This window comes from Camelus dromedarius, chromosome 10, assembly GCF_036321535.1.
Source record: "Camelus dromedarius isolate mCamDro1 chromosome 10, mCamDro1.pat, whole genome shotgun sequence".
NCBI lineage: Eukaryota > Metazoa > Chordata > Mammalia > Artiodactyla > Camelidae > Camelus > Camelus dromedarius.
Window position 1 is genome coordinate 50375050 of NC_087445.1, and position 26878 is coordinate 50401927.

The following is a 26878-nucleotide window of genomic DNA, read 5'->3' on the forward strand; positions in this document are numbered from 1 at the left end:
GAAGGGCAAAGCGGTTACAGTTGCCTTTTATTTTCCTATTGCTACACCCAAGGATTGTTGTGAGAATCAAAAGACAGAGATGAGAAAGCATGCTATAAACTATAAAATGCTATTCAGTGACAGAAATGACTGTTTATCATTATTATGAGTGTTGTCATGTCTTCTAAAGCTGCATGCTCAGCTGAAAAAAAGGATTTTCTGAAAGAAAGCAAGAGTGAGAGCCAAAGAGAAAAGGAGAGAAGGAATGAGGGAGGAGGGGACAGGAAAGGGGAGGGGTGAAGGGGATCTGGGAGAGAGGGAGGGGAGGCCTCTTTTCTATCAAAGATAGAACAAAATATATTGACATAACTGAATCCCCTGACTGACCCAAACACACACACAACTACCCGGGAGACAGCATCAAAGTTCTTTACTCAGGTTTCTCCCTCATTTATACGCAGTATATGTATATTGAAGACTATGTGAACCATATGAAAAGGCACAAGGAAGGTTTAAAAAAACCTGCTTTATTGAAGTATAATTGACATACAATAAACTGTCCATATTCCAACTGTATATAATCTGACATAAGAATACACCCATAAATCCATCACTGCTATCAACATATCCATAATGAACATATCCATCAGCCTCCCAAATTTCCTCCTGCCCCTCCCCACCACCCCCTCTCTGCCAGGAATCACTGATCTGCTTTCTGCCACTCTAGATTCCTTTGCATTTTCTCTAACTTTATACAAATGGAATATAAAATTTCATAGAAACATGTACAATGTATATATTCTTTTTTGCTTGGCTTCATTCACTCAGCACAATAATTTGGAAAAAAACCCCCACAACTTACAGAGAAGTATAATTAATGATATAGATCCACCAGGATTGAGAACAGTTAATTAGTCATGTTTGCCTCAGCTTTCCTCCTGTTTTTTTTAATGTGATCTATACAAAGAAAAAATTTGCATATTTCAATGCATAATTATAAAGCAAACCGCTGTGGGCGAGAAATGAATCTTACAAGCACCCTGTTATTTCCTGTGTCCCCTTCCTGACATCTACTTCTTCCCTCCCCATTCCAGGTCATCACTGTTCTCACTTTTGGGAGAATCATTTTCTTGCTTGTCTTTCTGGTTTTATGACCTATGTATCTGTCCCAATTTGGTAGAGTTGAGCCAATTTCCTGTTTGTGAATTTTATATGAATGAAATCATACTGTTTGTCTTCTTCTGTGACTTGTATTTTTCTTTTAACCATTATGTTTGAGAGATTAGCCATGTTGTGCCATGTGGCTGTGGTTTGTTCATTTTAATGGCTATAGGGTATTCGATTTTATGAATATACCGCAGTATGGCAAGGCCCACCCCTGAGAGAAACCTGTTCAATGTGATCAGCACTGTTCGGCCTGCACTGGTGCCCAAGCCTTGTAGCCATCAGACATTCATCACAGGATAGAGAGCTAAACACCCTCACCCCTGCTGCCAGTCCCCTGACCACCACCCAGTGTCCAGAGAAAATTAATCCCATAAATATTTACATATGCAAATCATAAATATTTACAGTATCTTCTGCCCTGACATAGTATTCTTTTTGAAGAAGCAAAGCACAAAGTAGCTTTTTTAAAAAAACCAAAAATCATGAACTTAATGTAAACTGCATTAGTTGGCTTAGGCAAATAAAAGAGGACCACAGACTGGGGGCAATGTATTTGTTTCTCATAGTTCTGGAGGCTGGAAGTCCAAGATCAAGGTGTGGGTAGGTCTGGTTTCCTCTGAAGCCTCTCTGGCTTGCAAAAGGCTGCCTTCTCCCTGTTTCCTTACATGGTCGTCCCTATGTCTTCTCACTGTCTTCCTGCTGTGCTTCTCTGCGTCCTAATTTCTTCTTTAAAGAACCAGATTGGAATAGGGCCCACCTTAATGGCCACATTTTACCTTAATCACCACTTTGAAGGCCCTATTTCCAAATATGTTCACGGTCTCGGGTACTGGGGGTTAGGACTTCAACATTTGAATTTTGAGGGAGGCACAATTCAGCCCTTAGCAGTGACGCTGATATTAATACAGCTAGATATATTCTCCACGGGAGAAAGGAAAACAAGGATGAGGTTCGCACTTTTTCCATGGCCTGCTCTTCCACTTTCACTCTTTATCTCAGGCCTTCAATCCACAGCATCCTGGCTCACTGCTCCTAAATGCCATTATTCACATGCTGCTTTAAAAGATGCTCTCACTATAAATTACATAAGAGGCACAAGAAATCAAAACCTGGTTCTATGTTTCTTCATGTATAAGAAACATTATAATTAGTGTCATTGAAGTCACTGCCTGCAGTCTGAGACTTTTTTAAAAAAGAGTTTAGTACATTATTCAAGTTTTAAAAATAATGATTTAGACCTTGGCCTGTCTCCAGCAGATGGACCATGCTGCCCCTCCCCAGCCCTTTCTTAATAAGTTCTTTATTCTGTGATACCCTACGTGTGTGTCAGCCCAGTGGTTTACAAACTCACATGGTGAATAATTAGATCCTAATCACCACCCAGTGAAGTAGAGTCATCATTTGAATCCCTGTAGTAAACAGGAGATACCTGGAGCATAAAGAATGTGGGATTTTCAAGGTCACACAGCAAGAAAAGGCACAAAGCCAGTTTCCATTTCTCAGTCTAGGTAATATGAACTCCACATTAATATAACATTAAATAACATGATATTCCACTTTGCCTTCGTTCCCCAAAGTGGAGGTCCATCCACCAATTACATATTTCAACTGAGGTGCAGTGGTGCTAGTCACTGGGAGGGGGAGCACGTGAGAACACTGATGACTCAGCAGTCAATAAGAAAACTTTCTCAGAGAGGCAGAGATAGGGAAGCAGTGGTTTCTTTCTTCCCATAGCAGGGCATATGTTTTGTTTTTCAATCAGCATGCCTACCAGGTCCTTCTTACCGTTTGTCTTTCCTGCTTTCAATGCTTTCTTTTTCCTTTATACGCAAAACCCACACACGTTAAGTTTTTTCATTCCATCTATACTGTCATTCTACTACAAATAAGGACCTTCCTCTCCCCTCCATTTATTTGTGTATTCATTTATTAATTTATATTACTAAGGTCTCATGGATTTTTACGTTATTCAATGGGTTTTTGTTTTATTCCATGGGTTTCGATGACCAGACTATACTGGATTTGTTCAGTGGGAACCCCTTCATTCTGGCTCCTGCTTCCTTTTGACATGTTCTCATTATTCTTTGAGCATATCCCTACTTGGTACAAAAAGCTGTTCCACATTTTTCTTGTACTTTCCCTGCCCCTAGCCTTGAACTCACTGTATTTTGAGACTTGGTGAATGCCACCCAGCATTAAAAGTTGAAGTCTTGAGCCATTGTAGGAGCCAGAGGAGATGGTGATTTCCCCCCAAATTATGACCCTTCTTGGCTTTCACATGGAAGGATTAAGAGGTTGTGATTGCCCCCATGATGGCATATGCTTATAACTCACCCCAAGGATAAACAATTCTATTGTCTTAAGTTTCTTATGACATCCGTTTCATGGAAGGGAATTTCAAACTGAGCCTCAGCCGACACAATGTGGGAAACGGGAGATCAAATTTGTGGGGTAGGGTAACAGAGACCAATATGGAATGGACTGCCTCTGTTACTAACAATGACCCTGGTCCACACAGGCCTGTCCTCCCATGGAGCCTGCAGAGCCGAGTAGCTCTGGGAGGGCTCAGAGGACTGTGTCACTCTTAACTTCCAGGTCATGAAAGGTTAGCCTCTGTCCTGGGGACACCAGGGTGGGCAGGGTGTCCTTCCTAGGCTTACAGGTGCAGCCAGAGTCAACACAAAGAGAAGAAAGTTTTGATCACAGCTCCTTTTCTTTTCCATTAGAAGTAATTTCAATTAGGAAAGATTTCAAGTTTACAGAAAATTATAAACAAAAACATAAGCACAAACATACCCATCACTAGATGGAAGAAATGTTAACATTTACCTTAGATTCTTTCAGAAAGAAAATAAAACTACAGATAAAGTTGAAACCCAACTGCCCCACCCCTCGCCCCCACTTCCTCCCGCTCTCTCCAGAGGTAACTCTAAACTAAGCAAGCAGCTTCTCGGGGCTAGATATTACTATGCTTTTAAGTGTGTGAACACCAATATATAGTATTATCTTGCGTATTTAAAACACTTTCTAAGCAGTATTGTCACCCACGCTATGCAGCCGATGCCCCAGTTGCAGGAACTTTTTTTTAAAAAAACTGAACAGACTAGCTGTGTTTTACCAATAAGACGCCACAAGGCCCAACAAAACCGGACTGAACCGGCTAGAACCAAGATTGCGGGGAAATAGGCTAAAGGTCACCGCTTTCCTTGCCTGGATTTATTTACCTCTGAGTTTCTGTACCAACCCCTGAGTGCTAAAGGACACTTACCCTTATTTACTTCTGTATTTGCTTCAAAAGTACCTGGTGTTAGGCAAAGACATTTCGCAGCTGTACTTTGAGAGATACACAGCCAGCCAGGTGGAACCAGCTCTGCCTACACAGGAAGGCACCTGGGCAGATGAAACCTGGAAGGCTCCCGGAGTTACCCTTGCTTCCGTTGACTAAGATCTCCGCCCAATGGCGGGATCTGGGCTCGCTAGGCACAATTCGTGCCACGCGCAAAGGAGCCTGGGAGCATGCGCAAGCGCGGGCTGCTTCCAGAAGTCTCCACCCCTTTCCCAGAGCCCTGTGACCTACCTGCCTCTTAACCCTTAGCCTTCCCTAACTCCCCCTCTTCGTGCGTAAGGTGCTTTCACAGCATGAGCTCACCCTTCTCTATTCTCTGGCCATTGAGTAAAAGCCTCTCTTCCTTGCGCGAAACTCAGTTTCCTTATTGGCAGCAGAACCTGAACAGGGAAGAATTCCCTGTCATTGGTAGGGGGGCGACTTTGGTTCAGAAGGGGCACCAAGAGGGAGGGGGGTCTCGGGTCTAATTCGGTAACAGTACCATACTGCTTGTATTCTTTTTCAATTGGCTTCTGATTTTCATCTAACACGGATGAGATTTATCCATATTAATATCATAGACCTAGTTCATTCATTTTATCTGCTAGTGTTTTGTTGTATATTTCTATAATGAATGCTTTGTAAATTCTCTTGGATTTTCTTTGAAGATAATAAACTCATGCGGAATAGCGAGTTTTGTTTCTTTCTATCCCTAAACTTCTTCTATTTTTCGTTTAATGTTCAACAGGAGTTCAAGTGGGGATTATTTTCTTGTTCTTTTTCTGATTTAAAAGAGATTGCAAGGTTTGCATTTTTAGGTATGATATTTGTAGTAGATTTTTGGTAGTTACATTTTTATCAGGTTAAGGAACTTACCTCCTAGTACTAGTTTGCCCGAAGTGTTTTTCCCAATGCCCACTCATGACTCAGTTCATTGTTTCTGTGCCTCTATTATATGATCATATAATTTTCTCCATTTAAATTCCAAGTTTAGTTAATTACATGAATAGATTTCCTAGTGTTAAAGTATTGCATCTTTTTAAGGAAAAGATAAGCTACAGGGCCATCTTCTATTTGGTCATGATATATTTCTTTTTATACATTGCTTTATTAAGTTTGCTATCCAACTGTCTGCTGTCTATGCATCGATTTTAAAAATTCTTGTATTTGTGTACATGTTTGAGGTGGGGGGGGTGGGCTGTAAATCTTTCCCTCATAATATCCCTGTCTAGTTTATTACTTAGACCATATTAGCTTCATAAACTAAGTTGAAGAGTTTCATCTTTATTTACTGTCTGGAAGAATTTATATATAGTTGGAATTACCTGTTCTATGAAAGTTTAGATCCACCTGGAGAACCATCTGTGATCCACAATTTCTTTGTGGGAAAATTGAAAAACTATTAATTCAAGTTCTTATTTTGTTACAAAATGAATTGGGTTTTCTGTTTCTTCTCAACTTAGTAGTGGCAAATATGATGCTTTAGATAGGGCAGACGAACTATATAGCCTGTGACCCAAATGTAGCCACTTTTTATTTTTTTAAATAAAGTTTTATTGGAACATAGCTATGCACATTCATTTATATATTGTCTATAGCTGCTTTCCTGCTACAACAGTAGAGCTGAGTCCTTGTGACAGAGACTGTATGGTCTGCAAAGCTTAAAATACTTACTATCTGACTCTTTATAGAAAAAGTTTGTCAGTTCCTAAGCTATTTGTTCCAAAATATTGATTGCCCCTCTTTGGGGGAAAGTTATACTTCCCAACACCACTCACTTTAGGGGTGGGTATGTGACTTGGTCTAGCTTATTAAGGAAATGACATACATACGCCACACAGAATCTTTAAGAGCCAGCATGTGATTTGCCATACTCTTTCTTTTTTTCTCGACCACAAGACTGACAATGTTCTATATACAGTTTGCTTCATTAGCCTGGGTTTGAGTGAAGATAGATTTGCAGTCGACCTTTGATAGCCATGTCATGTGAGTGAGAAATACATCTTTTGTTTGTTTGTTTTGGTTGTTGTTTCTTACAGGAAGGTAAATCGGTTACTCCATTTTGGCTGGAAGCAGAAGTCCCGCATTCTTATTTTTCATTCCCTATATTTAAATGGTATGTTTAGGGAGGTTCTGTGGTGAGGGCAGAGGGGCCTGGGCAGCTTTCCCAGTTTCAGAGCTCAAGGGCTCCCTCTTCTGTTGTTACCACAGGGAACTCAAAATGTGTCCTCTCGATGTAGCTACTCAGTCTCAGAGCTCAGCTTTCTGCCTCCAGGCTGTGATTCCTAGAGTTTTACAGGCCTTACCCTCCAAGGTGGGCAGAGTACAGGTCTTTAAAAATAGAGAGAACAATAGGTTGTATTGAAGGGGACAGCATTTGTGAAATGGCAGGGCTGAGGGAGATGCCAGGGCAGGTACCCAGGTGAGGTGGAGGCAGTGGTCGAGGTCAGGCAGCCAGGGCCAAACACAAGGTCATATGAGAGCCATGTTTAAGGACAAGTCCACTCATCCTCACGCTCCACGTCTGGGCAGGGGCAGGCACAGACTGTGGGTGTGCCAAAACAGAGAAGCAGGAGTATATAAGAAGAGGCCCGCATGTGTCTATGTAGGACGTTGAGCATTTGAGAAGAGCTCTGTGTCTGAAACACTTGGTGTCTGGCAGAGATGACTGACTGCCCCCTGAGGGTAAGTGTTTCCTTTGCAGGCCTCCCAGGGTGGTCACTAAGGAGAGGCTGGCTGCTCAGGGACTACATTCCCAGTCCCCTTTGTGGGTAGACATGTGGCTTAGAGGCAGGCCATGGAATGTGAGTGCCAGTGATGTGCGTCTCCCACACAGGCTAATCCATTTACCCTGTGGCTAGGTAGGGAAGAACTTGCCTTCATTCCTCTCCTTCCATTCACTTCCATTCACAGAATGCCAAACCCCCTAGAATGTTCCGCATACTCTTATGAGGAAGAAAATTTAAGAGGAAGAAACCAAGGGAACTAGAGAGAGGGAGAGAGAGAAAGGAGATCACAGAGGAAACAGTCAATGTTGCCAAAACTAGACTAGCATAGACCAGAAAGATTCAAGGGGAAAAGGAATGAACATTTTACCCTATCCCTGTGTGTATGTTTGTGTGTGTGTGTATGTATGTGCATAACTGATTGCTGAATTACTAAAACATGTCCAGTAATGTCCTGCCCTTCTTAACATTAGAGGCATGATAATGGAGTTATAGGTCTAACTCTAACACCTTCATTTTATAGATGGACAAGCTGAGACCCACATAGAGACACAGGGCTGCTCAAGGTCACAGTTTATAAGTTGCAAAGTTGGGACTTCCCAAATTCACTTCATTCAGGCTTCACAGAGGCCCCCTCCCACTCCTCATGCCCAAATGCACATTCAAGCTGTGGAACTTGCCTCCCTGTGAGTTGGTGAAAACGACAGGGTGAGCCTGCAGGCAAACAGGCCCCCATCATCACTTGGCTGCCACCCAAATGGACTGCACGGTACAGGGAGAAGGATGTGGCAGAGAGGAGATTCTTGCACAGGGCGCCCACCAATGCCTCTGCTCCTGGATTCATTATTTTAGGGAAACACCTCCTGCCTTCAGTTGATGGCCCCGTGAGGAAAATGGCCTGAGTCACTCACCGCAGCACTGGGTTGGTGACCACAGAGGGTGACCACAGGTCTAGGGGGCTGGGGCTGTCTGGAAAGCAGTTTCCCTTTTAATGTCTGTCTAGAAGCGGTCCCGTCCATCATCCCCAGGCTCCTCTCAGTCTGATTGCTCTAAGCCACGCTGCGACTGTGTCTTCCCTAGAGCCCACGGAGTGGCATGCAAATTCCCCAGCAGGGCAGCCCATCGTGCCTACCCTTGCCTCTGTGTGTCTTACATGTTGGGGGCACCTTCTCTACTTCCAGAAACCACCAGTTGTTTTTGTATGTCTGTGCTTTTGTATAAACTGTTTTTTTCTGTCTAGCTGTCTAGACTTTTCTCCCTCACCTGGACTGCTTGGAATACTCCCTCCTCATTCTTTTATTTTTAACAATTATTTATCTTTAAAAATTGGGTAAAATATATGTTGTGCAGCTGTCACCACGTCCATCTCCAGAACTCTTCATCTTTCAGAACTGAAACTCTGCATCACTTCAATAATAACTCCCCTTTTCCCTCCCCGCAGCCTAACAACCATCGTTCTACTTTCCATCTCTATAAATTTGACTACTCTAGGTACCTCATAGGGGTGGAATCATATAGTGTCTGTTCTTTTGTGACTGACATTTCACTTAGCATGTCTTCAAGATTCATCCATGCTGTGGCATGTGTCAGAATTTCCTCCCTTTTTATAGTTGAATAGTATTCCATTCCATGTATACATCACATTTTGTTTATCCATTCATCTGTTGACAGACACTTGGGTTGATTCCACCTTTTGGCTACTGAGACATAATTTGTGGCCTAACATATGGTCTGTCTTGGAGAATATCCTATATGCACTCAAGAAAAATATATATCTAGCTGTTGTTGGATAGAGTGTTCTGAGTTATGCCTGTTAGATCTAGTTGGTTTATTTGGCTGCATAAGTCCTCTAGTTCCTTACTTATCTTCTGTATGGTTATTCTATCCATTATTGAGAGTGGGATATTGAAGTTTCCAACTGTTATCGTAGAATTGTCTATTTCTCCCTTTAATTCTGTCAGTTTTTTCATCATATATCTTGGTGGTCTGTTATTAGATGTGTAAATGTTCCTCCTCATTTTTAAGCCTCTATCCAAATGCTACCTCCTCTGAGGGCCTCAGCCCTACCTCCCCTGGCCCTGGACAGAGTACTCTCCTCTGTGCTCTCACCGTGACTTGGATACGCCTCTGTGCCCTACATTCTGCAATAGTGAGTAATCTGCATGTCTGTTTTCCCAGTTAGTTTGTCTTGGAGGACACAGGATTTTGTCTTATTTATGTTTGCATCTTCAGAATCTGGCACAGGAGGTGCCCAGTGAATGTTGAATGGACATTTGTCATTGAATGCAATTGTTGTGTCATCCATGTCCTTCCTGGGATAAAAATAATTATAGTCACAAATTCTCAACACATCACTGCTTTTTGTATCAATAACATAGAGCCGCCAAGGTCCTTGTCCTTCTCTCTTATTTGATCCTTACCGCAACCCTATGAGGGAGGTCAGGCAGGGGTTTACAGCTCCATTTTACAGAGAAGGAGACTGAGACTCAGAGACTCAGGATGAGTGTCTTGCTAGAGGTCAAGATGGTAAGATGCAGAGATGGGACTTAAGCCAAGGTTAGTCCAGCTCCTGACCAGGGCTCCTTTCTCTGTGTCCACTGCCCTGGATGGGATCACAGCCTCTGTGTGTGGGTGAATCTGAGACTGGCAGGTGTGGAGGCTCAGCCTCTTTTTCCCTGGGGAATTTGAGGTTTGCCTTTAGACGTGTTAAGAGGAGTTCTGAGAAAAATCTCAGATATTCTTCACGAGATCATTTTCGAAATGATGCATGCTGACTGTTTGCTCACTGAAGCTCAGCTGGGAGTTGAGGCTTCAATCTGGGCTTCCCCGACTCCAGGTGTGATGTGCATGCCATTTGGTCTGAAGTACCCTGGGCAGTCTTGGGATAGTCAAGGAGCTTTTTCACGTTTTGAACTAAAATCTGCCCTGTGTGACCATCCTCCCTCTCTGTACTTTGGAGCCATGCTCTCTCTGTTCCTGACACCCTACCAGAGATGTTTCCATAAGTTTCTTTTTCCTCAGGCTGAATGGCTCCAGTGCCTTCAGGCTCCTTCACTGCTTTTCCAGGGGCCTCCCTCTCCGGGCCACCTCCTCCAGACGTGTTCCAGTTTGCCTATCGGCTGAGTCTGAGTGACAGGGAGGGCACACCCGTAACAGGGCATCACCGGGCTGGCAGGGAGAAAGAATGCAGAGGGCTCTAATTGCAGCTTCCTCAAATGGACAGGCAGCTGGCTGTCGGGCAGAGGGCAGGAAGAGGAGGAGGAGGTGGGGGAGGAGGAGAGGGAAACAGACCCCTGGCATGTGTGATGGAACAAAAATAGAGGGGCTGGGGTTACCATGGGCCAAGCTTCTTCCCAGCACGTGCTCGCAGGGTGGCTCTGGTTCAGGTAAACCCAGATGGTTGCAGGGTGAGACCCCTGTGGGGAGTGCTGGACATACCCAGGCTGTTCTCCTTCAGTGGTTAGAGAGGAGGTTTTGAATGGTATTTAGCAGAGAGTCCACATTGTGGTCCTTGAGACCTTGGTTACATGGAATTGTTTTGGCTCCCTTCCCTCCTGTTCTCAGGGTCCTCTAGAGATAGCTGGCTTTACTGTCCATTGACTGGCCTTGACAGTGAGGGGAAAGCAAGGACAAGGAGAGGCTAGAGAGGGTCCAGTGAGGGCTTCCTGGTTCATTTTCATGTAAATGATGATAATAATTACACTTAACTTATAAGGTTGCTAAACATATTTAAAAAAAGGCAACATATACATGTGCTTGTGCAAGCCCGACCCTGTACATGGCAACTACGCTTAGTACTCACCCTGTGAGGGCACCTGGTAGCTCCTAGTGATGCTTTCCTGGAGACTCTTTGGGGGCCAGAGTGAGGTCTGTCACCTCCATTTTCTGAAAGCATTCGTGGGCTGACAACTGGACCAGACAGCAGGGCTGGATTTCAGTCCTGTCTCTAAGCTGCTGTGTGACCTAGGGCAAGCTCCTTCCCGTCTCTGGGCCTCCATTTTCCTTCCTGCACCAGGAAGGACTTGGGCTAGAAGATCTTCGAGGTCCTCCAGCCCACAAGATCAGGGGGATCTGGGCCAAGGTGTTACTTTTGGATGCTCTGGACTCTTTTCTTTGGAGAAAGGCACTTCCCTCCACTCTACCCTTTGCCGAGCTGGGCTGCTGGTTTCTTAGACAGGCCCCACAATGTTGGAGACCAGTCTGGAGCTGTGGGTTCTGAAGTCAAGACCTTTGCCCTTGCATGAGGGCAGGCGCTGGGACCAGGGCCTCCCTGCTGCAGGCCCTGAAGACACCCCCAGGAAAGGGGTGCTGCCTGGATTGCTTTCAGTGTACTTGCCCCACCTGCCCGGACAGCCCGACCCATGTCCTCAAGTCACAGGGCGAGTTCAGAATGTCCTGCTGTGACACATGGCCAGAGGGCAGTAAAACCCAAGCCCTCCTGGCAGGCAGGTGATCCTCACGGAGCTAGCCAGGCCTGACTCAGAGCCTTAGCCTGCCAGCCCCCGAACCAGCTGTTCCTCTGGCCACTACACAGAAATCACGCCGTGGGGGATGGCATCGGGCTGCGGGAAAGCGTGTCCCTGCCTCGGGGGCCAAGGAGAGGAATGCAATATCAGCCTGGCACCAACTGGCATGAGAGAACAGCTGACTCTTTGCAGGGAAAGCTGAGATGAAGTCCCAAGTTTATGACTGGCCGGCAGCCCCAGGATGGGGATTGCTGATAGTCTGACCCACTGCCAAGAAGAGAGCTGGACCAGACCCTCTGAGGCCAAGCTCCTAATTCCACCCTTCACCTGACTGTGTGTGACCTTCACTTGATTCCTGCCCCTTCTTGGGGCTTCAGCTTCCCCATCTGGGTTGAACATGAAAGTCTTAAGAGAATCAATTTTGTGATGTCTACTTAAAATTGAGGGACCCTGTTCCTCATCCTTTAGTGGAAATGTTACTATGAAGGGTGAGTGTCTGATATGTCACTATGTGCTGCATAGGACATTCTCCCTCTTCACCCAGCCTCCCCTTTCCTCACCATGTCCTAGTCTGAGCTGGTACCTATCCTCCCGTTTTTCTGGAAGGAAAATTACTTTCATTCTGGGTCATAGGGAGTGGCAATCTGGACACTGCAGCATCTAGTTGAAGATGTTTGGACTGACCAAGGAGGTCCTATTTCTAGTTCCAGTTTTCCCGGTGGCGTGTTGAGCAATTCTCTTCCCTGTCTGGGCCTCAGTTGCCTTCTTTGTAGTCGGAGGTGTCTGAGCCAGGTGATCTCAAAACTTCTTTCCAGTTTTGCCTCAGGGTCTCTAATTTCCCCTTGGATAGTTAACCTTTTTTTCCCCCCGTTTGTATCACAAATGGGATTAGATGGACTGAGAAGCGAAACAACTTGGCCATAAACCAGCTCAGAAGGACAACAAAAACCCTCAGTTCTGATGTGGGGAGCAGTTGAGAAATGCTGTCTCACTCTTGCTGGTAAAAAGAGACAGGACGCTTACTGTTCATATCTCACCCACGGTGGAGGGTTTGCAAGAGTGATCACACACGCAAACACACACATCGGGGAGGGAGGAGGTGCTGGGTCAGCAGGGGTGTCTGGAGAATGTCCCTGAAGGAAAGTCAGGCAGAAAAGTATGCTTGGCACCAGGCCTTGCTGGGATTATCTTCATCGTAGAGTCATAATTTATTTTCCACAGACCTCGGGATCATATAAGGGGATTCCAGAAGCTTCATGTGAGCAGTAAGTACCCAGTATTCTGGGGCTGCCTGCCAGTAAGGCGACCTCTCTCAGCGTCTGCCACCACCACCTGCTGATTGCGAGCTGGCCGCTGCCTGGGCCCTCAGGGCACCCGAGTCACGTGAGAGACTTGTCAGGAAGCTGGTGTTCACCTCTCAGGCATTTGGATGGGAACCTTCACCATGGAGCTGTCAGCATGCCTGTGTCAAATGGGTTTACCTGCATGTGCCAGTAGAAGAGTGATCCTGTCACCTGGCTCTGTGGCTGACACAGCTACCCCAGCCGTATCACTCATCTGCGCCGCCCACAGCCTGGGCGCTCCTTTGAACAGCTGGGGCTTCAGACTGCTGCTGGGGGGAAGCTTAGGCTCCTCCTGCTGATGAGCTGGGCTTTGAAGAATGAGCAGGAGAAAAGGAGGAAGAGCTTTCTGGATGCAAAATTGCATAGGGAGAGTCATGGCCAGTTTGGGTAATACAAGTAAACCAGTTTGTCTAGACTAGATCAAAGGTTTCTATGCGCCTGCTCACAGACCTGTGATGATTCGTGAAGAATGGTCATCATTCAGAGCAATGGGGAAAGTAAAGCCCATAGAATGAATTGTGTAAAACTCATGTAGCTTGTGGAATTATTTTTTATTTTTAGAGGAATCCTTGCTGCTTTTTAATGTTAAAATGTATTCTTTTTATAAAATGATCGTAGTATTTATTACATGGTAGTTGGTTTTAAAAAGTGTACCTGTCTGATAATCCTATGTCAATCCTCTTTGATTTAAAAAATTGTCTGTATTGATCTATGGATTTCCAAATCTAGGAACTGGTGTACTCTCAGGGGACTTGGAGAGAGGGTGGTGGGAGGCAGGGGACGAAGTGGAACACCTTGGTCTGTAAGCAGCAGAGGACCATGTCTATTTCACCCACTGTGGAATTCTCAGCATCTAGCATGTGAGTCAGTTAAACATTTCCTGTAAAGGGCCTGGTAGTGAATATTTGAGGCTTTTTAGGCCACACTCCTTCTGTCACATCTACTTGACCCTGCCCTCTTAGCACAAAAGCCTCCAAAGACAATAGGTAAATGAGTGAGTGGGGCTGTGTTCCAATAAACCTTTATTGACAAAAACAGTCGGTAGGCCTGATTTGGCTTTTGGGTTTTAACTGGTTGACCCCAATCCAGCACAATGTCTAGTATCTAGCAGGTGTTCAGTAAGTATTTGTTGAATTGATGTAAATTGTTTCTAGAGGGCAAAGAGGAGACAATGGAAAGGTCTGAGGTAGGGTTCTGGAAGGACCACTGTGGTAGGCTGTGTAAGATGGACCAGGGAGTATGAGGTAGAGCCATTGTGCTGGGTAAGGAGTAGTTACAATATCCCAGGCCTGGACGTGGGAGGGCTCAGCCTTGAGCAGGGTAGGTGGGAAGGAGTGAAGATGTGGGAGTAGCTGAGCTGATATTTAAAGGGAGAAAAAAAATCCATGAATGGTTGTAATTTAAAGTCTCAATTCCTCAAACTCTGCTTTTTATGCCTCAAACCATGCTTCTAGAGCTCAGAGCTCTAGTCTATCTGAAAAAGTTTGGCTCTTCCAAACCAGAATCTTGGCTTTCAAGGCTCTTCTTGCTATGAATTTCAAAAGCCCACTTCAAAAGACAAGAATTTGATTCTTTGCTATCCCTTTACATTTCAGCTATTCCAGATTTGCTCTGAGGCAATAAGTCCTGAATGTCTTTGCCTCCTGATTTTGTTTTAGTGGGAGAAGGGCTGTGCATTAAAATAAAAATGAGAATGAAAATGTATGTTAATTTAACAAAATATTTCCCTGCTTTATTTGGTACTAATAAGAGGCAAGAAAGCCTTGGGAGGGTGCTGCTCTTGGTATGATGAGTCAGTTTGGACGTCTGTGGTGATGAGGGACGATCAGTGGGGATATCTGGTGGTACTCAGAACTGCCACCCACGTTCACCCAAGTGGCAAGTGAGCTGAGAGAGAAGAGGAGTTCTCTAACAGTGGGAAGAGCCAGAAAATCTGAAGTTTAACCTTTGAAAAATACTATCATTCATGGACAGAAGACAGGGTTGAAGGCAGTGGAGGGGCCCCAGAGATGCTCAGAGAATCAAGATTGGGTAATGCCACCGAAACCAAGGAAAGAGAAACTCTCCAGGGGAAGGGCTTGGTTAGAGCATCAAGTCCTATGGTTTCACTCTTTGGTCACTCATTCCTTCACCAAACATTCAGCACTGCCTTCCCTGTGTCTGATTGTATTTCAAGACATAGGGATATAAACTCAGACCCAGCCCCTGTCCTTAGAAACACTTGACCTAGGGAGGGAAAGAGATGCAAATACAACTGCAGTTCATTTTAAGGCCTCCCGCAGAGGTCTGGCTGAAGTAGGATCCTTAGCTCTCCCTACACAGAGAGTAAGGCGAGATGGAATTTTGTTCCCACAAAGCTGCTCAAAGATGGAAGGAGGATATTTTGGAGGTACCAGTGTCCCTGTTATGCAGGATGTTCAAAAGTTGCTGGATGACTGGTGAGAATATTACAGAGGAGACAGAAATCTTATTTATGTCCTTTCTTCCAACCCTGAGTTAGGAAACAAATCTGATTCTGCTGCTCTTCCCTGTTTCTTTAGGTAGACTCTCAGGCAATCATGGCTATGAATTCTGCTTGAGGGACGTGTTGCAAGGAGTAGAAAAGCAAGAATAGCACCAGGTTCCAGGAGGGACACTGAGGCGGCAGGCAGAGCCATATGTTTTAGTCCCAGCTCTGTTACTGACTGACTGTGAGACCCTGGGTGAATCCTTCCCTTGTCTGGGCCTTAATGTCCCCTTTTGTACCATGGAGGGGATGTTGGACTAGTTGGTCTCCATGGTCTAGCCCACTGATTCTCATGCTGACTCTGGAAAGGACCGGTTGGTTTGTTTGTTATAGCCTTATTAACATACAGTTCACATACCACATAATTCACCCACTTAAAGGGTACAATTCAGTGGTTTTTAGAATATTCATGGAGCTGTGGAACCATCACCGTAACCAATTTTAGAACATTTTTATCATCCTCAAAAGAAACCCCATACCCTACAGCCATCAATTCCTAACCCCCCCCCTCCCCCCCCGGCCCTTGGCAATCACCAGTCTTTCTATCTCTATGGATTTGCCTATACTGGGCTTATAATGTAAATGGAATCATATGATACGTGTTTTCTTGTGCCCGGCTCTTTTCATTTAGCACATTTCCAAGACTCATCCATGCTGTAGCATGTGTCACTATTTCATTCATTTTTATTGCTGAATGCTGAATAACATTCCATTGTATGGATATACTACATATTATTTGGATTGTTCCCATCTTTCGGCCATTGTGAGCAATATGACCATGCGCATTAGTGAACAGGTTTTTTATGTGGAGGCATGTTTTCAGTTCTCTTGGGTACATATCCGGGAGTGGAACTGCTGCATGATGACTTCTCTGATCTTATAACCTGCACCATCCCTTACACTCCCTAAGCTCCACCCACGATGAGGCTTTATTCACTCCCCAAGCCCATGCTTTTAGGCACCCCCACACTTTTGCCCATACTGCTGTTTCTCCTGAGAAGCTCTTCCTTCCCATCATTTTGGGTTCAGATCCTACACTTTATTGAAGGCCCAGCTCAAACATCACTTCCTTTGCTGCCTCTTGTGAGAGTCATGTGACCCCACGAGCCTGTCTGATAACACTAGGCCATTCCACTGCGGATTGAAGTTATTCTGTGCCCCATCTTATTATCTTCCTAGACTACACCCCTCCTAGCTTCATCTAGACTCTGGTTTTTGGATTCACTTTTACACTGCAAGTGCTTGCACATAGCAGACCTTGCATAAATGTTTGAATAGTGAGCTTTTGATGTGTTGTGTTATTTAATGATTTTAAGACGATACCTCCACACTCCATATGGCTATCAGGACTGTGAGAGCCCTTCCCATTTTCTCAGAATGAAGACACAATCCCCAGGCAGCACTTGGGGAATAAGGCTGAGCTGCCTTCTTTTCCTCTGGCCCATTCCCCTCGTCTCCAGGCTGACACGGGCATCTCAGCCTCTTCCTCACATTTCCAGCTACAATCTAATGAATTACTCTAAAAAACAAGGTTATGCATTTTGGATCCTGACTTCTTTGAGCATTGCTCATGACTTTGAAATTTATAAACATAGACAGCTGTCTTCCCAGATGACCTACCAAATCATATTCCCCTAGAAAACAGAGCTCAATTAGACATTTAAGGCATCAGATAGTGAAATGGACTAGATGACTTCCTGCCCTCTGCAAGGTGGGGCATGGCCCTGACCAATGGTCATCTGGTCTCAGACTGAACATTTCCAAGAACAAGTAAATACCTTCCGCCCAGGGCCTCTTGAAAGGTAGGAACGTTCTTTACAATAAACTAAAATCTGCCTTCCTGCAGCTCTCAACCATTGTACCTGGCTTTGCCCCCTGGGGTCCCTCAGATGATCTCCACTCCTTCTGTTCCAGCACAATCTTTCCAGATTTGAAAACAGGACTGTGGCTTCTGTGTTTTTTCTTATCCAGACAGAAAAGCCCCAGTTCCTTCAGTAAGTTCTCAGTACTTAATAAGAATCAGTAAAAATAATAACTAATAAACAATCAATTAATAATAATAAATGTTTCCAAGGAAGAAAAATATCATAATATTACAACAAAGAGTGACAATATTTAAGTTGTAGGCTTAACTATCTGATTTCTGAGCATTGAGCACATACTGAGTATCATGCCAAGTACTTAACACAGATTAACTTTTTCTGGTCTCACAACAAGCATATGAGGTAAGGGCTATCTATGATGATTTCCATCTGACAGATAAGGAAACTGAGACTTTAAAATAATAAGTAACTTGACAAAACTCACCTAGCTGTGGGTGGAGGTGGATTCTGAATGCAAGCAGGTCTTCTTGAGATCAAGGTCTAACTTCCATGTGCCCAGCCTTCCCCACTGGGCCCTGACAGGTGACCATGACCTTGTCCAGAGAGTTGGTGGCAGGCCTTGTTCTCCCATAGTCTGAAGATGTGGTTTCCAGTGTGGACTCTCCTAACTTGGGGTGTGAATCTGCATGAGGTCCCCTCCTTGCCTGAATCTCCGTAATTTCATCCATAAAACAAAGAATGAGCTGGTCTGTAAAGTTGCCATTGGTTTGCCTTTTGAATGTTTCAAACTTCCCTGAATGCACTAAACTCTTTCACATCTCTGGGCCTTTCACCCTCTGGTCGCATTGCCTGGAAGTTTCTTTTATCTTCTATCACTTGACAAATAATCCCTCATCTTTTGAGAGCTGGTTTGAATATTGCTTCCTCTGTGTAGCATTCCCTGAACCCCCGAGGTTAGGTTCTTTACCCCCTGTTCTCTAAACACTTGCATACATCTCTGCTCAAAAACATGCCATGGTCTCCCCAGATGGACGGTGGCCTTCTCAAGGGCAGAGTCTTGTTTGTTCATCACGGCAACCCCAGCACTTAGCACCGTGTGGGTACTTGTCTTTTGAAGGACTCCAGAATATCCGAGTGGTTCTGGTGCCATTTCACCATCACATCTGCTAGATGGCGCTGCAGCCCACGCGCGTGTCACCCCAAGGTCTGCAAAACCGCAGGTCCTTCCAGCGGGGGCGGTAGCCTCAGGCTAAGCTGAGAGGGAGATCACTTGGCCAGAAGCCCGGGAAAAGTACAAATTTCTGTTTTCTCTTCATCTGTTCAGATTCAAATGCTGCTAGGATTGAGCCCTTTATATTTTCCATCCCTGGAGGTCTAGGAAGGCAGAGGCAGCTTCCTTCTTCCCTCCTCTGCTACCTCATAGCAGGAGAATTTAGACCATTCCTTTCCTCTGCATTTAGACTGTTCCAGGTTTATTGTCTGATGAGTGTGTGATCTGCTGGGTTTTGCCACGTGTCATTTGCACTGACTCCTCTGAAAAAAGGAAAGATACAGTTCAATACCTCATGGTAATACTCCTGACCCAAATGAACTTCCATTTCTGACCCTTTACTTGAATCCCATATTTTAATTTTTCTGTTTTCCTCTATCTTCTTTCCATTCTTTTCAGTGTCTCAGCACAGCCTGTACTCTGCCCTTCAACAGAGGAGAGGGATGGCAGTATGGTAGTGGTTAAGGGCAGTGAAGCTGGGCTGTCTGGGTCTGAATTTTGCCTTTGCTACTTTGTTGTATGACCTTGGGCAAATTACTTGACCTCTTGGTGACTCAGTTTCCTCATCTGTAAAATGGGGGTAATGATAGTACCTACCCCAGAGAATTGTTGTGAGGATCAAACAAGTTCTTAGTGCTTTACTTTAGAAGGGGCTGATAAACACTAAGTGCTACTAAGTGCTTATTATAGAACTAACAACTGGAAATTTGTTCATTACGTGTTAAGTGTACCTCTACGTTAGGTACATGACAGCAGTTGGGTTTGTCTTGTTTACTGTCCCATCTTTAGCCCCCAGAAGAATGCCTGGAATATGAGAGAGGCTTAATTAAAATTTTGAAAGAAACAAAGTCTGTTCTGTTTTTCCTTTATGATAAAAATGAACTAAAATTATGATTTATAATTGCGTACACATTAAACTTGGTTAGAATTTAAAGTTAATAATACTTAGTATTGGCTAGGGCATTAAATGAGTGTTTTCATTTATTGCTGATAGAGTGTAAAATGGTAGAAGCTTTCTGGAAGGCAATTTGCCAATTTGTAGAAAGGGCCTGAAAAAAAGTTGACTCAGTAATTCTTGTTTTTTTTTGTTTTTTTTTTTTTAATCTGAGTGCTCACTGGTGAGAGTATATAAATTGGTAAGATCTTTAGGAGGCAATTTGGCAGTAAAATTTAAAAAATATTCATCCCCTTTGACCCAGCAATTCTGCTTCAAAGGCTATATTCTTAGAAATACTACACTTTTGCACAGAGATGTATGCAAAAGGTTCTAATTTGTTTATTACACTAAATAGTGAAGGAAGAGATATTCACATATTGTAGAGAATGCTAACAGAAGTGCACACAAATGCATATATGCATAGAATTGTCACTATCATTTTAGAAGGACTTGAAAATATCTTACATATCCAATCAGAGCAGATTATATAAATAAAATATGTGTACCTACTTAATGGAATACTACTTGGCCCTATAATGAATGAGGTAGGTTTATATGTATAAATATGTAAAGATGTTCACAATAATAAAATGAATAATATCCATAACCATTACTTTAAAAAGCAGGTCGCTGGAAATCGACTCACAGACATAGAAAACAAACTATGGTTACCAAAGGGGAAAGGAGTAGGGGGGTGATAAATTAGGGTTTGGGATTAACATATAAATACTACTATATAGAGAATAGATAAACAACAAGAACCTACTGTATAGCACAGGGAAACATATTCAATATCTTGTAATAACCTATAATGTAATAACCATCATGGGAAGACAGAGTAACAGTGCGGGCATAAGGTCCCAGGTGACACCTCATACCAGAGGATCATAAGTCCAGGTCCATAACTATGTTTTTAAATTTCAAAGGCAAAAATAAACCAAAAGAAAACCAAGGCAACCACTACCACCACCACCATCACCATCAACAAAAACCTCAGTGTTTGTCAGCTGGGATTTTAACTTGCATAACCGTCAATTCCAATAGCTAATTGTTAGTTCTGGTTGAAGAGGAGTCAAAGGTATGGTTCATTAGGTTTGGTTCCGTGGTAGACAGACGGTATAAGCCAAATGAAGTGTGTCTGAAACAGTTGTATGACAGGACTTTGCCTGATAGTCTGTGGGCTCGACCTGTAGCCCAGTGTTCCAAAAATCCTTTTGATCTCTTCTGTAGCATTTGAAAAACACCTTTTATGATAAGAGATCATAAGAAAAAGTACAGAAATAGATGGTTGAAAAATGGAAACAATTCTCACAGACTGAACAGCATCCTGAAGCTCCTCCATCAACAAAGAGGTTGAATTTTGCAAAACTGCTCATGAATCTATTTGTTGCTAAGTCTAAAGTGACCTACCAGTTATTAATGTGTATACACTGATGTAAAGTTATAGTATATGAGAACAAAAGATATATATGCTATTTTTTGACTTATCCCATACATATATCCAAGGTGAAATATTCATCATTTTCTTACCACCTTCAATTTTTAAAATCATCTCTGCTTTTATTTCTCTCATAACAATATCTAAACAGTTGTGTCATGATGCTCAAACCCTCGGGTGCTGGGAAGAGCAGGTGTGAATTTGATCTGAACCATCCCTTTCCCTACATTTACAGAGTGTCATATTTTCCCTGCCTAAAGTCAGGGAAAGTTTATGAAATCCTTTGGATCTAGGACATGTCATTCTGAGTAGTTTCCTTGTTGGTTACTTCAGGGTCCCTGTAACATATTACCTACAGATTCCACATTATATAAATTTATGTAATAGCTGGAATAGAGCTTCTCAGAAGACAAGGAGTGTGGAGAGTGAAGGATGCCTCCTAGGAGAGGGCATTATTAGAATCTATGGGTTGAAGGGCATGTAATTTGAAAACATTCACTATTATCACATAATTTTATGTCTGGAAAACACAAAATAGCTAATGTACTCAGTGAAAACTACAAGAAGTAAGGCTTAATGAAATCTTTATGGTTAAAAGATATACCAAGAAATTTTTCTAAATTAGCCTTAAGAGTAGCTAAGATTATGGCCAAAAAAACTGGAATCTCTCAAAAACAATAGAGAACAACAAGAAGTATAAATAAAACCACACAAAATCTATGTCTTCAGCATAACCAGAAGAAAGAGAATGCACAAATTTCAGATTTACCCACAAGTAGATAAAGAAAAAAACAACAAGTGCCAGAAAATTATTTCTCATGTCTTGCCCACTAGCATTCATGGAGAACCAGGGCAGTAGGGGAAATGCTACATGGAAGAGTAAAGAGGGTAGATAGTGGCAGGTCTATGCTTGATCTAAAATCACTCCCAGAAAGATAAAGTCTACTCTGAGTTGAGAAAATACTGAAAAAGCATCCTGGTACCCCAGAGCACCTGCTATAAGGAAGGAATGTAAAACTGTATGCTATTTCAGGTAGCTGTTTTCAAAAGGCACTGTAAAAAGGTTGGGAGAGATGGTTTTTGGAGATTTGACAATAATGGGGAAAAGAAGCAAAGGCGACATTTTAGAGTCTTTCAAATAAGAGAGAGTCAAATGATCAGAGTACACACAATTCCTTCTGCAATCTCCAAAAATAAAAGCCATCTTTTAAAGATATTCTGCAGTGACACATGGACATAAAGGGACATCCTTGAATTAGAGAAGGTGCCCAAGAAAGAATAGACTAAAATGAAATTGTAATTAAGGAAATTGAAGAAAGTCAGGAAAATGACCAAGAGAATGAAAACAATATAAAGAAGCAAAAAGGATCAAGGAGAAAGTAGTTGAAATGATAGACAGAAAGGCAAAGAAGAAACAATATATATAATTGGAGTCACTGAAGAGGATAATTCAAGACTGGATAAAGACGTTTGGTACATTTATACAATGGAATACTATTCAACCATAAAAAGGATAAAAATAATGCCATTTGCAGCAACATGGATGGACCTAGACATCACTATTATAAGCGGAGTAAACCAGAAAGAGAAAGAAAAATATCATATGATATCACTCATATGTGGAATCTAAAAAAAAAAAAAAAAAAAAAAAAGAGGACACTAATGAACTCATCTATAAAACAGAAACAGACTTACAGACATAGAAAACAATCTTATGGTTACCAGGGGAAAGGGGGTGGGAAGGGATAAATTTGGGAGTCTGAGATTTGCAAATGTTAGCCACTATATATAAAAAAACCAAATTTCTTCTGTATAGCACAGGGAACTGTATTCAAAATCTTGTAATAACTTTTAAGGAAAAAGAATATGAAAACAAATATATGTATGTATATGCATTACTGGGACATTGTACTGTACACCAGAAATTGACACACTGTACCTGACTATACTTCAATTAAAAAAAGAAAATAATGAGGGGAAAAAAAGAAGATATTCTGGAAATAAAAGATCAGGATCCACATATTGTAAGGGACTATTAAGTACCTGAGAAAATTCACTCATAAGGGTCAACTCTATGACATATTCTAATGTAACTATTAGACTATAAACATAAAGAAAAGTCCTGAAAGTCATCAAGCAAAAAGATCACAAGATGTACATGGGCAAAAAAATTAGAACTGTTTTGTTGTTGTTGTTGTTATGCAGCAATAGATAACTAATACATATGGATTCTTACATATTGCAAAAGAGAAGTCCAGCTTCCTTAGCATCAGTAGTTTAAAAATGAAGAGCAAGTATGCCTTAAGAGTCTCTCAAACTGAGTAACATTGAGGTAAAATCCTCTTGACCTAATTAAAAAGACAGTGGGTTTTTCTACAAATTGGATTTGCCTATAACATATGCTATTGGATTAGAAATGCACAAAAGGGAAACTGTTACATGAAATAGCTCATTTAATCACAAAGAATAATTTTTAAAAAAGTTCCTTCAATGGAGACAGTCTCCTCAATCTTGCATTTGGGATACTTCCAAGAATTATTGGAGATAAAATATTGGGATATTTTTCTATTCTGTTCTATAGTCCAGTGTCAAATTGATATATTGTTGATGATATCAAACTTAAAGTTTTCTAAAAGAGCCAGTAACAACTCTGTTTTTAGTTGTGATGAATCCACAGAGGACAGGAACTGAATATAGCTACTTCCCTGTGCACAATATATGGTTAGAGATGCGTTTGAGTAAGTGCTGGTTTTTAAATTAAAGCCTTGGAGACCATCACTGAAGTTGATGATGTCTTTCAAGTTGTGTCAAAATTATCTGTAGTTAATGAACTAAGTTGGGAAAAAATACAAGGAGAATTTGATTTTTAAAATATAGCTTTAGTGGGAGATTTTAATATGCCATTTTCAGAAACTGACATAACTGGGAGTAAGTGAAACAAAATACAACCAAAAAAGACCTGGACAATATGATTACAACCAAAAATATACATCAACATTTCAAATTAAGACACAGATAGAAAACTCATACTTCCACAAATAGAAACAACACATCATTTTTTTGAACCCTGAAGTATTTCTAAAAATCAATCATGTAGTTGGCCAAAAAGAAAACCTTAATAAAATTCTAAAAGTAGAAATTTTATAAGCCACACTCTCTGACTGAACACCAATATAAAGATAATGAAAATATTTTAACTACTTGGACGTTATAAAATGTTCTTCTAAATAATGACTGCATCAAAGAAAGTATGAATTATCTAGAAAGTAATAAAAAATTACATTTCATACCAAAACTTTTTCAATTGAAGCTATATTCTGATGAAAATACATAGCCTTAAATGTCTTTAAAAACCTTTTTTTTCAAATAATTTTAAATTTATAAAAAAGTTTCACAAAGAGGAAAAAGAACGTCCATAAATTCTTTATCCAGCTTCATCTATTGTTACCATTTTGCTTTATCATTCTCTCTCATATTCTCTCTCATTCTCTCTCTCAAAATACTTGGGAGAGTATTGTGTTATACTCCAGGCATTTACAGTGTCATTTCCCCTAAAGATACTGCAGTGGTTTCTGAGGTATACACTATTCCTCAGGGTAGAATCTCTCAGACTGAGAAATGAAACACACACACACACTTTTTTTCTGACACTCTTGACAATCAGTTGCATACATCACAGATCTTTACCCTAAATGACCAAATAAACTAGAAATGATGCTTAACCTCAAAAATAGTCAAGAAAATTCAAACTAAAGCAATAATATGATGCCATTTTTCAATGATAAAACTAGAAAATATTTTAAATTAAAATGCCAACTTCTGGTGAAGATGTGGGAAAATGGTTACTTTTTTACACTGGTGGTGGAAATATGAATGACCACATCCTTCTCAGAAAATAATCTACCAATATTTACTCATATTTAAGATATATATGTACATTGACGCAGCAGAAGGGTTTCCTAAAGAAACACATAATATAATACCACAAGGATGTTTTATGTAGCATTATTTGTAGTGGGGGGGGGGAGCTGAAAATGTGCAGTCATTAAAAAAAGAATGAATGACTTCTGTATCCACTGACCTGAAGGGATGACCAAAAAGTATCATTCAGTGAAAAAAAAAAAAAAAGAATTTATAGAGAAATGTCTTTAATAAGAATCCAGTTTTACAAAAAGGGAAACAACAAAAAATCCTATATATGGTTATATATCTTTGTACAGGATTAGGATATACACCAGGTCCTCTCTTCTCTCATACCATCTTCTGACTCCCCTCTCCTCCCTATGACAGCCAATGGAAATGACCTGGCATAGCAGAGCTAATAATCTGATGCTTCTACTCAATTTTGTTAATAAAAATTATTATCTTGATAGCAAGATAAACTCTTTCATAAATTGTTTATCAATAAAGTCAACATATATCCTAAAAACAGAGGAAATTTTAGGTTTTTTCCATTAAAAAAAAGTCTAATTTCAGAACCAGCATTGCTAGATCACCATCAGGTCACTAGCAAGATGTATACAATAAGGGGTTAATAATAGGGCTCTGACTGTATGTAATTGTGGGAACTGCTCAGTCTAAGTGAGGGTATTACTTCTATGTCTGGTGCTGGAGCCTGAAGTCAGCAGGGCAGGCAGCTGGGAAGGAATGATGGGAAGAAAGTAGGGAAGCGAGGACAAATTGGAGCTTGCGAGGATGGGCTGGCACCCAAGGGACTGGCTGGAACTGACTTGGTGTCTCACTTCCTTCAAGACTCCAATTTCGATGACAGGAATGACTTACAGGAAAAGTTTTGCTTTTCCTCCTGGAGCAAACCCCTCAGCTGGCCCAGGGAATCAGGAAGTAAAAGGGGCAGGACTGGCAGGAGGTGGGGGGTGGTGCTGTGGGTCCTGATGCTGCACCACCACCCAGGCGAGCCAGCAGAAGAGCAACAAGGTGGGTGAGGCCTTATGCCTTGCCCTTGTGAGCATGAGAAAGAAGGGGGCTGCTGCTTCCTTTCCACCTGCCAAATTTCATGCAGAATGTTCCTGTTGCCAAAGCTAACCTGGAACTAAGAAGAGAAGGGTATTCCAGGAAACACAATTCCAGCTCAGCTAAACTGACTTCATAAACCTCTACTCCCTTTGAGGCTGACCCAGGACCATGGGCTGCCTGGTGTCCTCATAGCTCACCTGCAGCTCTCTCTTCACCTGGCCCTATGCCTGCCTGCATTAATGGGAGCCGCTTCCCTGCACCAGGCACTCCTAGCTTGGCCCTCCCTCCCAAGGCTTGTGAAGATCTCTCTCCTGTCATGACTTGACTCTGGGAAACCAGACCTAATTCCATCTGTAACCAGAGGAATTTATGGATGATTCCTGGTGGTATCTGGACCTCATGGTGAGGCAGAGCCCCAGAGTGAGGCCTCCCTTCTCTGTTCTGGATTCATGGGCAGCTTTAGGAGGCTGAAGTCATGTGTGAGGAGCCTCTCTGAGGTACCATGGAGCTCAAGGCCCAGGAGCCCTCACCCAAGGGGTTGAATGCAGCATTGACCTGGCCAAGAAAGCCCTCTATCCCTTCCAGCCCCATTCTGGATGGGGAATATAGGCCATTCCTGGGGTTTCCAGGATACTGGGCATTACACAGGGCCTGATCCTGATCCTGATCCAAATGCTTCATTGTTTTTGTAGGGACTCTGAGTCCTGAAGAGTGACAGGAGCTAGCCCAGGAAACAAAACAGCATTGAGATCAATGGCTGAAAGCAGACCACCTGGCTTCGTGCTGGGCTGACCTCTTCCTGGGGTGTGTGACCTTGGGCACATCATTTAACTTCTCTATCCTCGATATCCTCATACATAAAATGGGGGAATAGTGTCTACTTCACTGGACTATTATACAGATTAACTGACAACTTGTTAGGTG

At 42.4% G+C, this 26878-nt stretch overlaps 1 protein-coding gene across 4 annotated transcripts in view; it reads right to left on the minus strand.

Moving 5' to 3' along the window:
* ALG2 (ALG2 alpha-1,3/1,6-mannosyltransferase) overlaps positions 1 to 26878 on the minus strand; it is a 582719-nt gene that overhangs the window by 118635 nt on the left and 437206 nt on the right. For 3 of the 4 annotated variants that reach the window (XR_010382753.1, XR_010382752.1, XR_010382754.1), the window contains one exon: positions 17820 to 18868. The gene's annotated coding sequence lies outside the window, so the exon portion shown is untranslated. Of the gene's footprint in view, positions 1 to 4414; positions 5165 to 17819; positions 18869 to 26878 lie in introns of those variants that run through there. The other variant, XR_010382755.1, reaches the window with a different exon arrangement.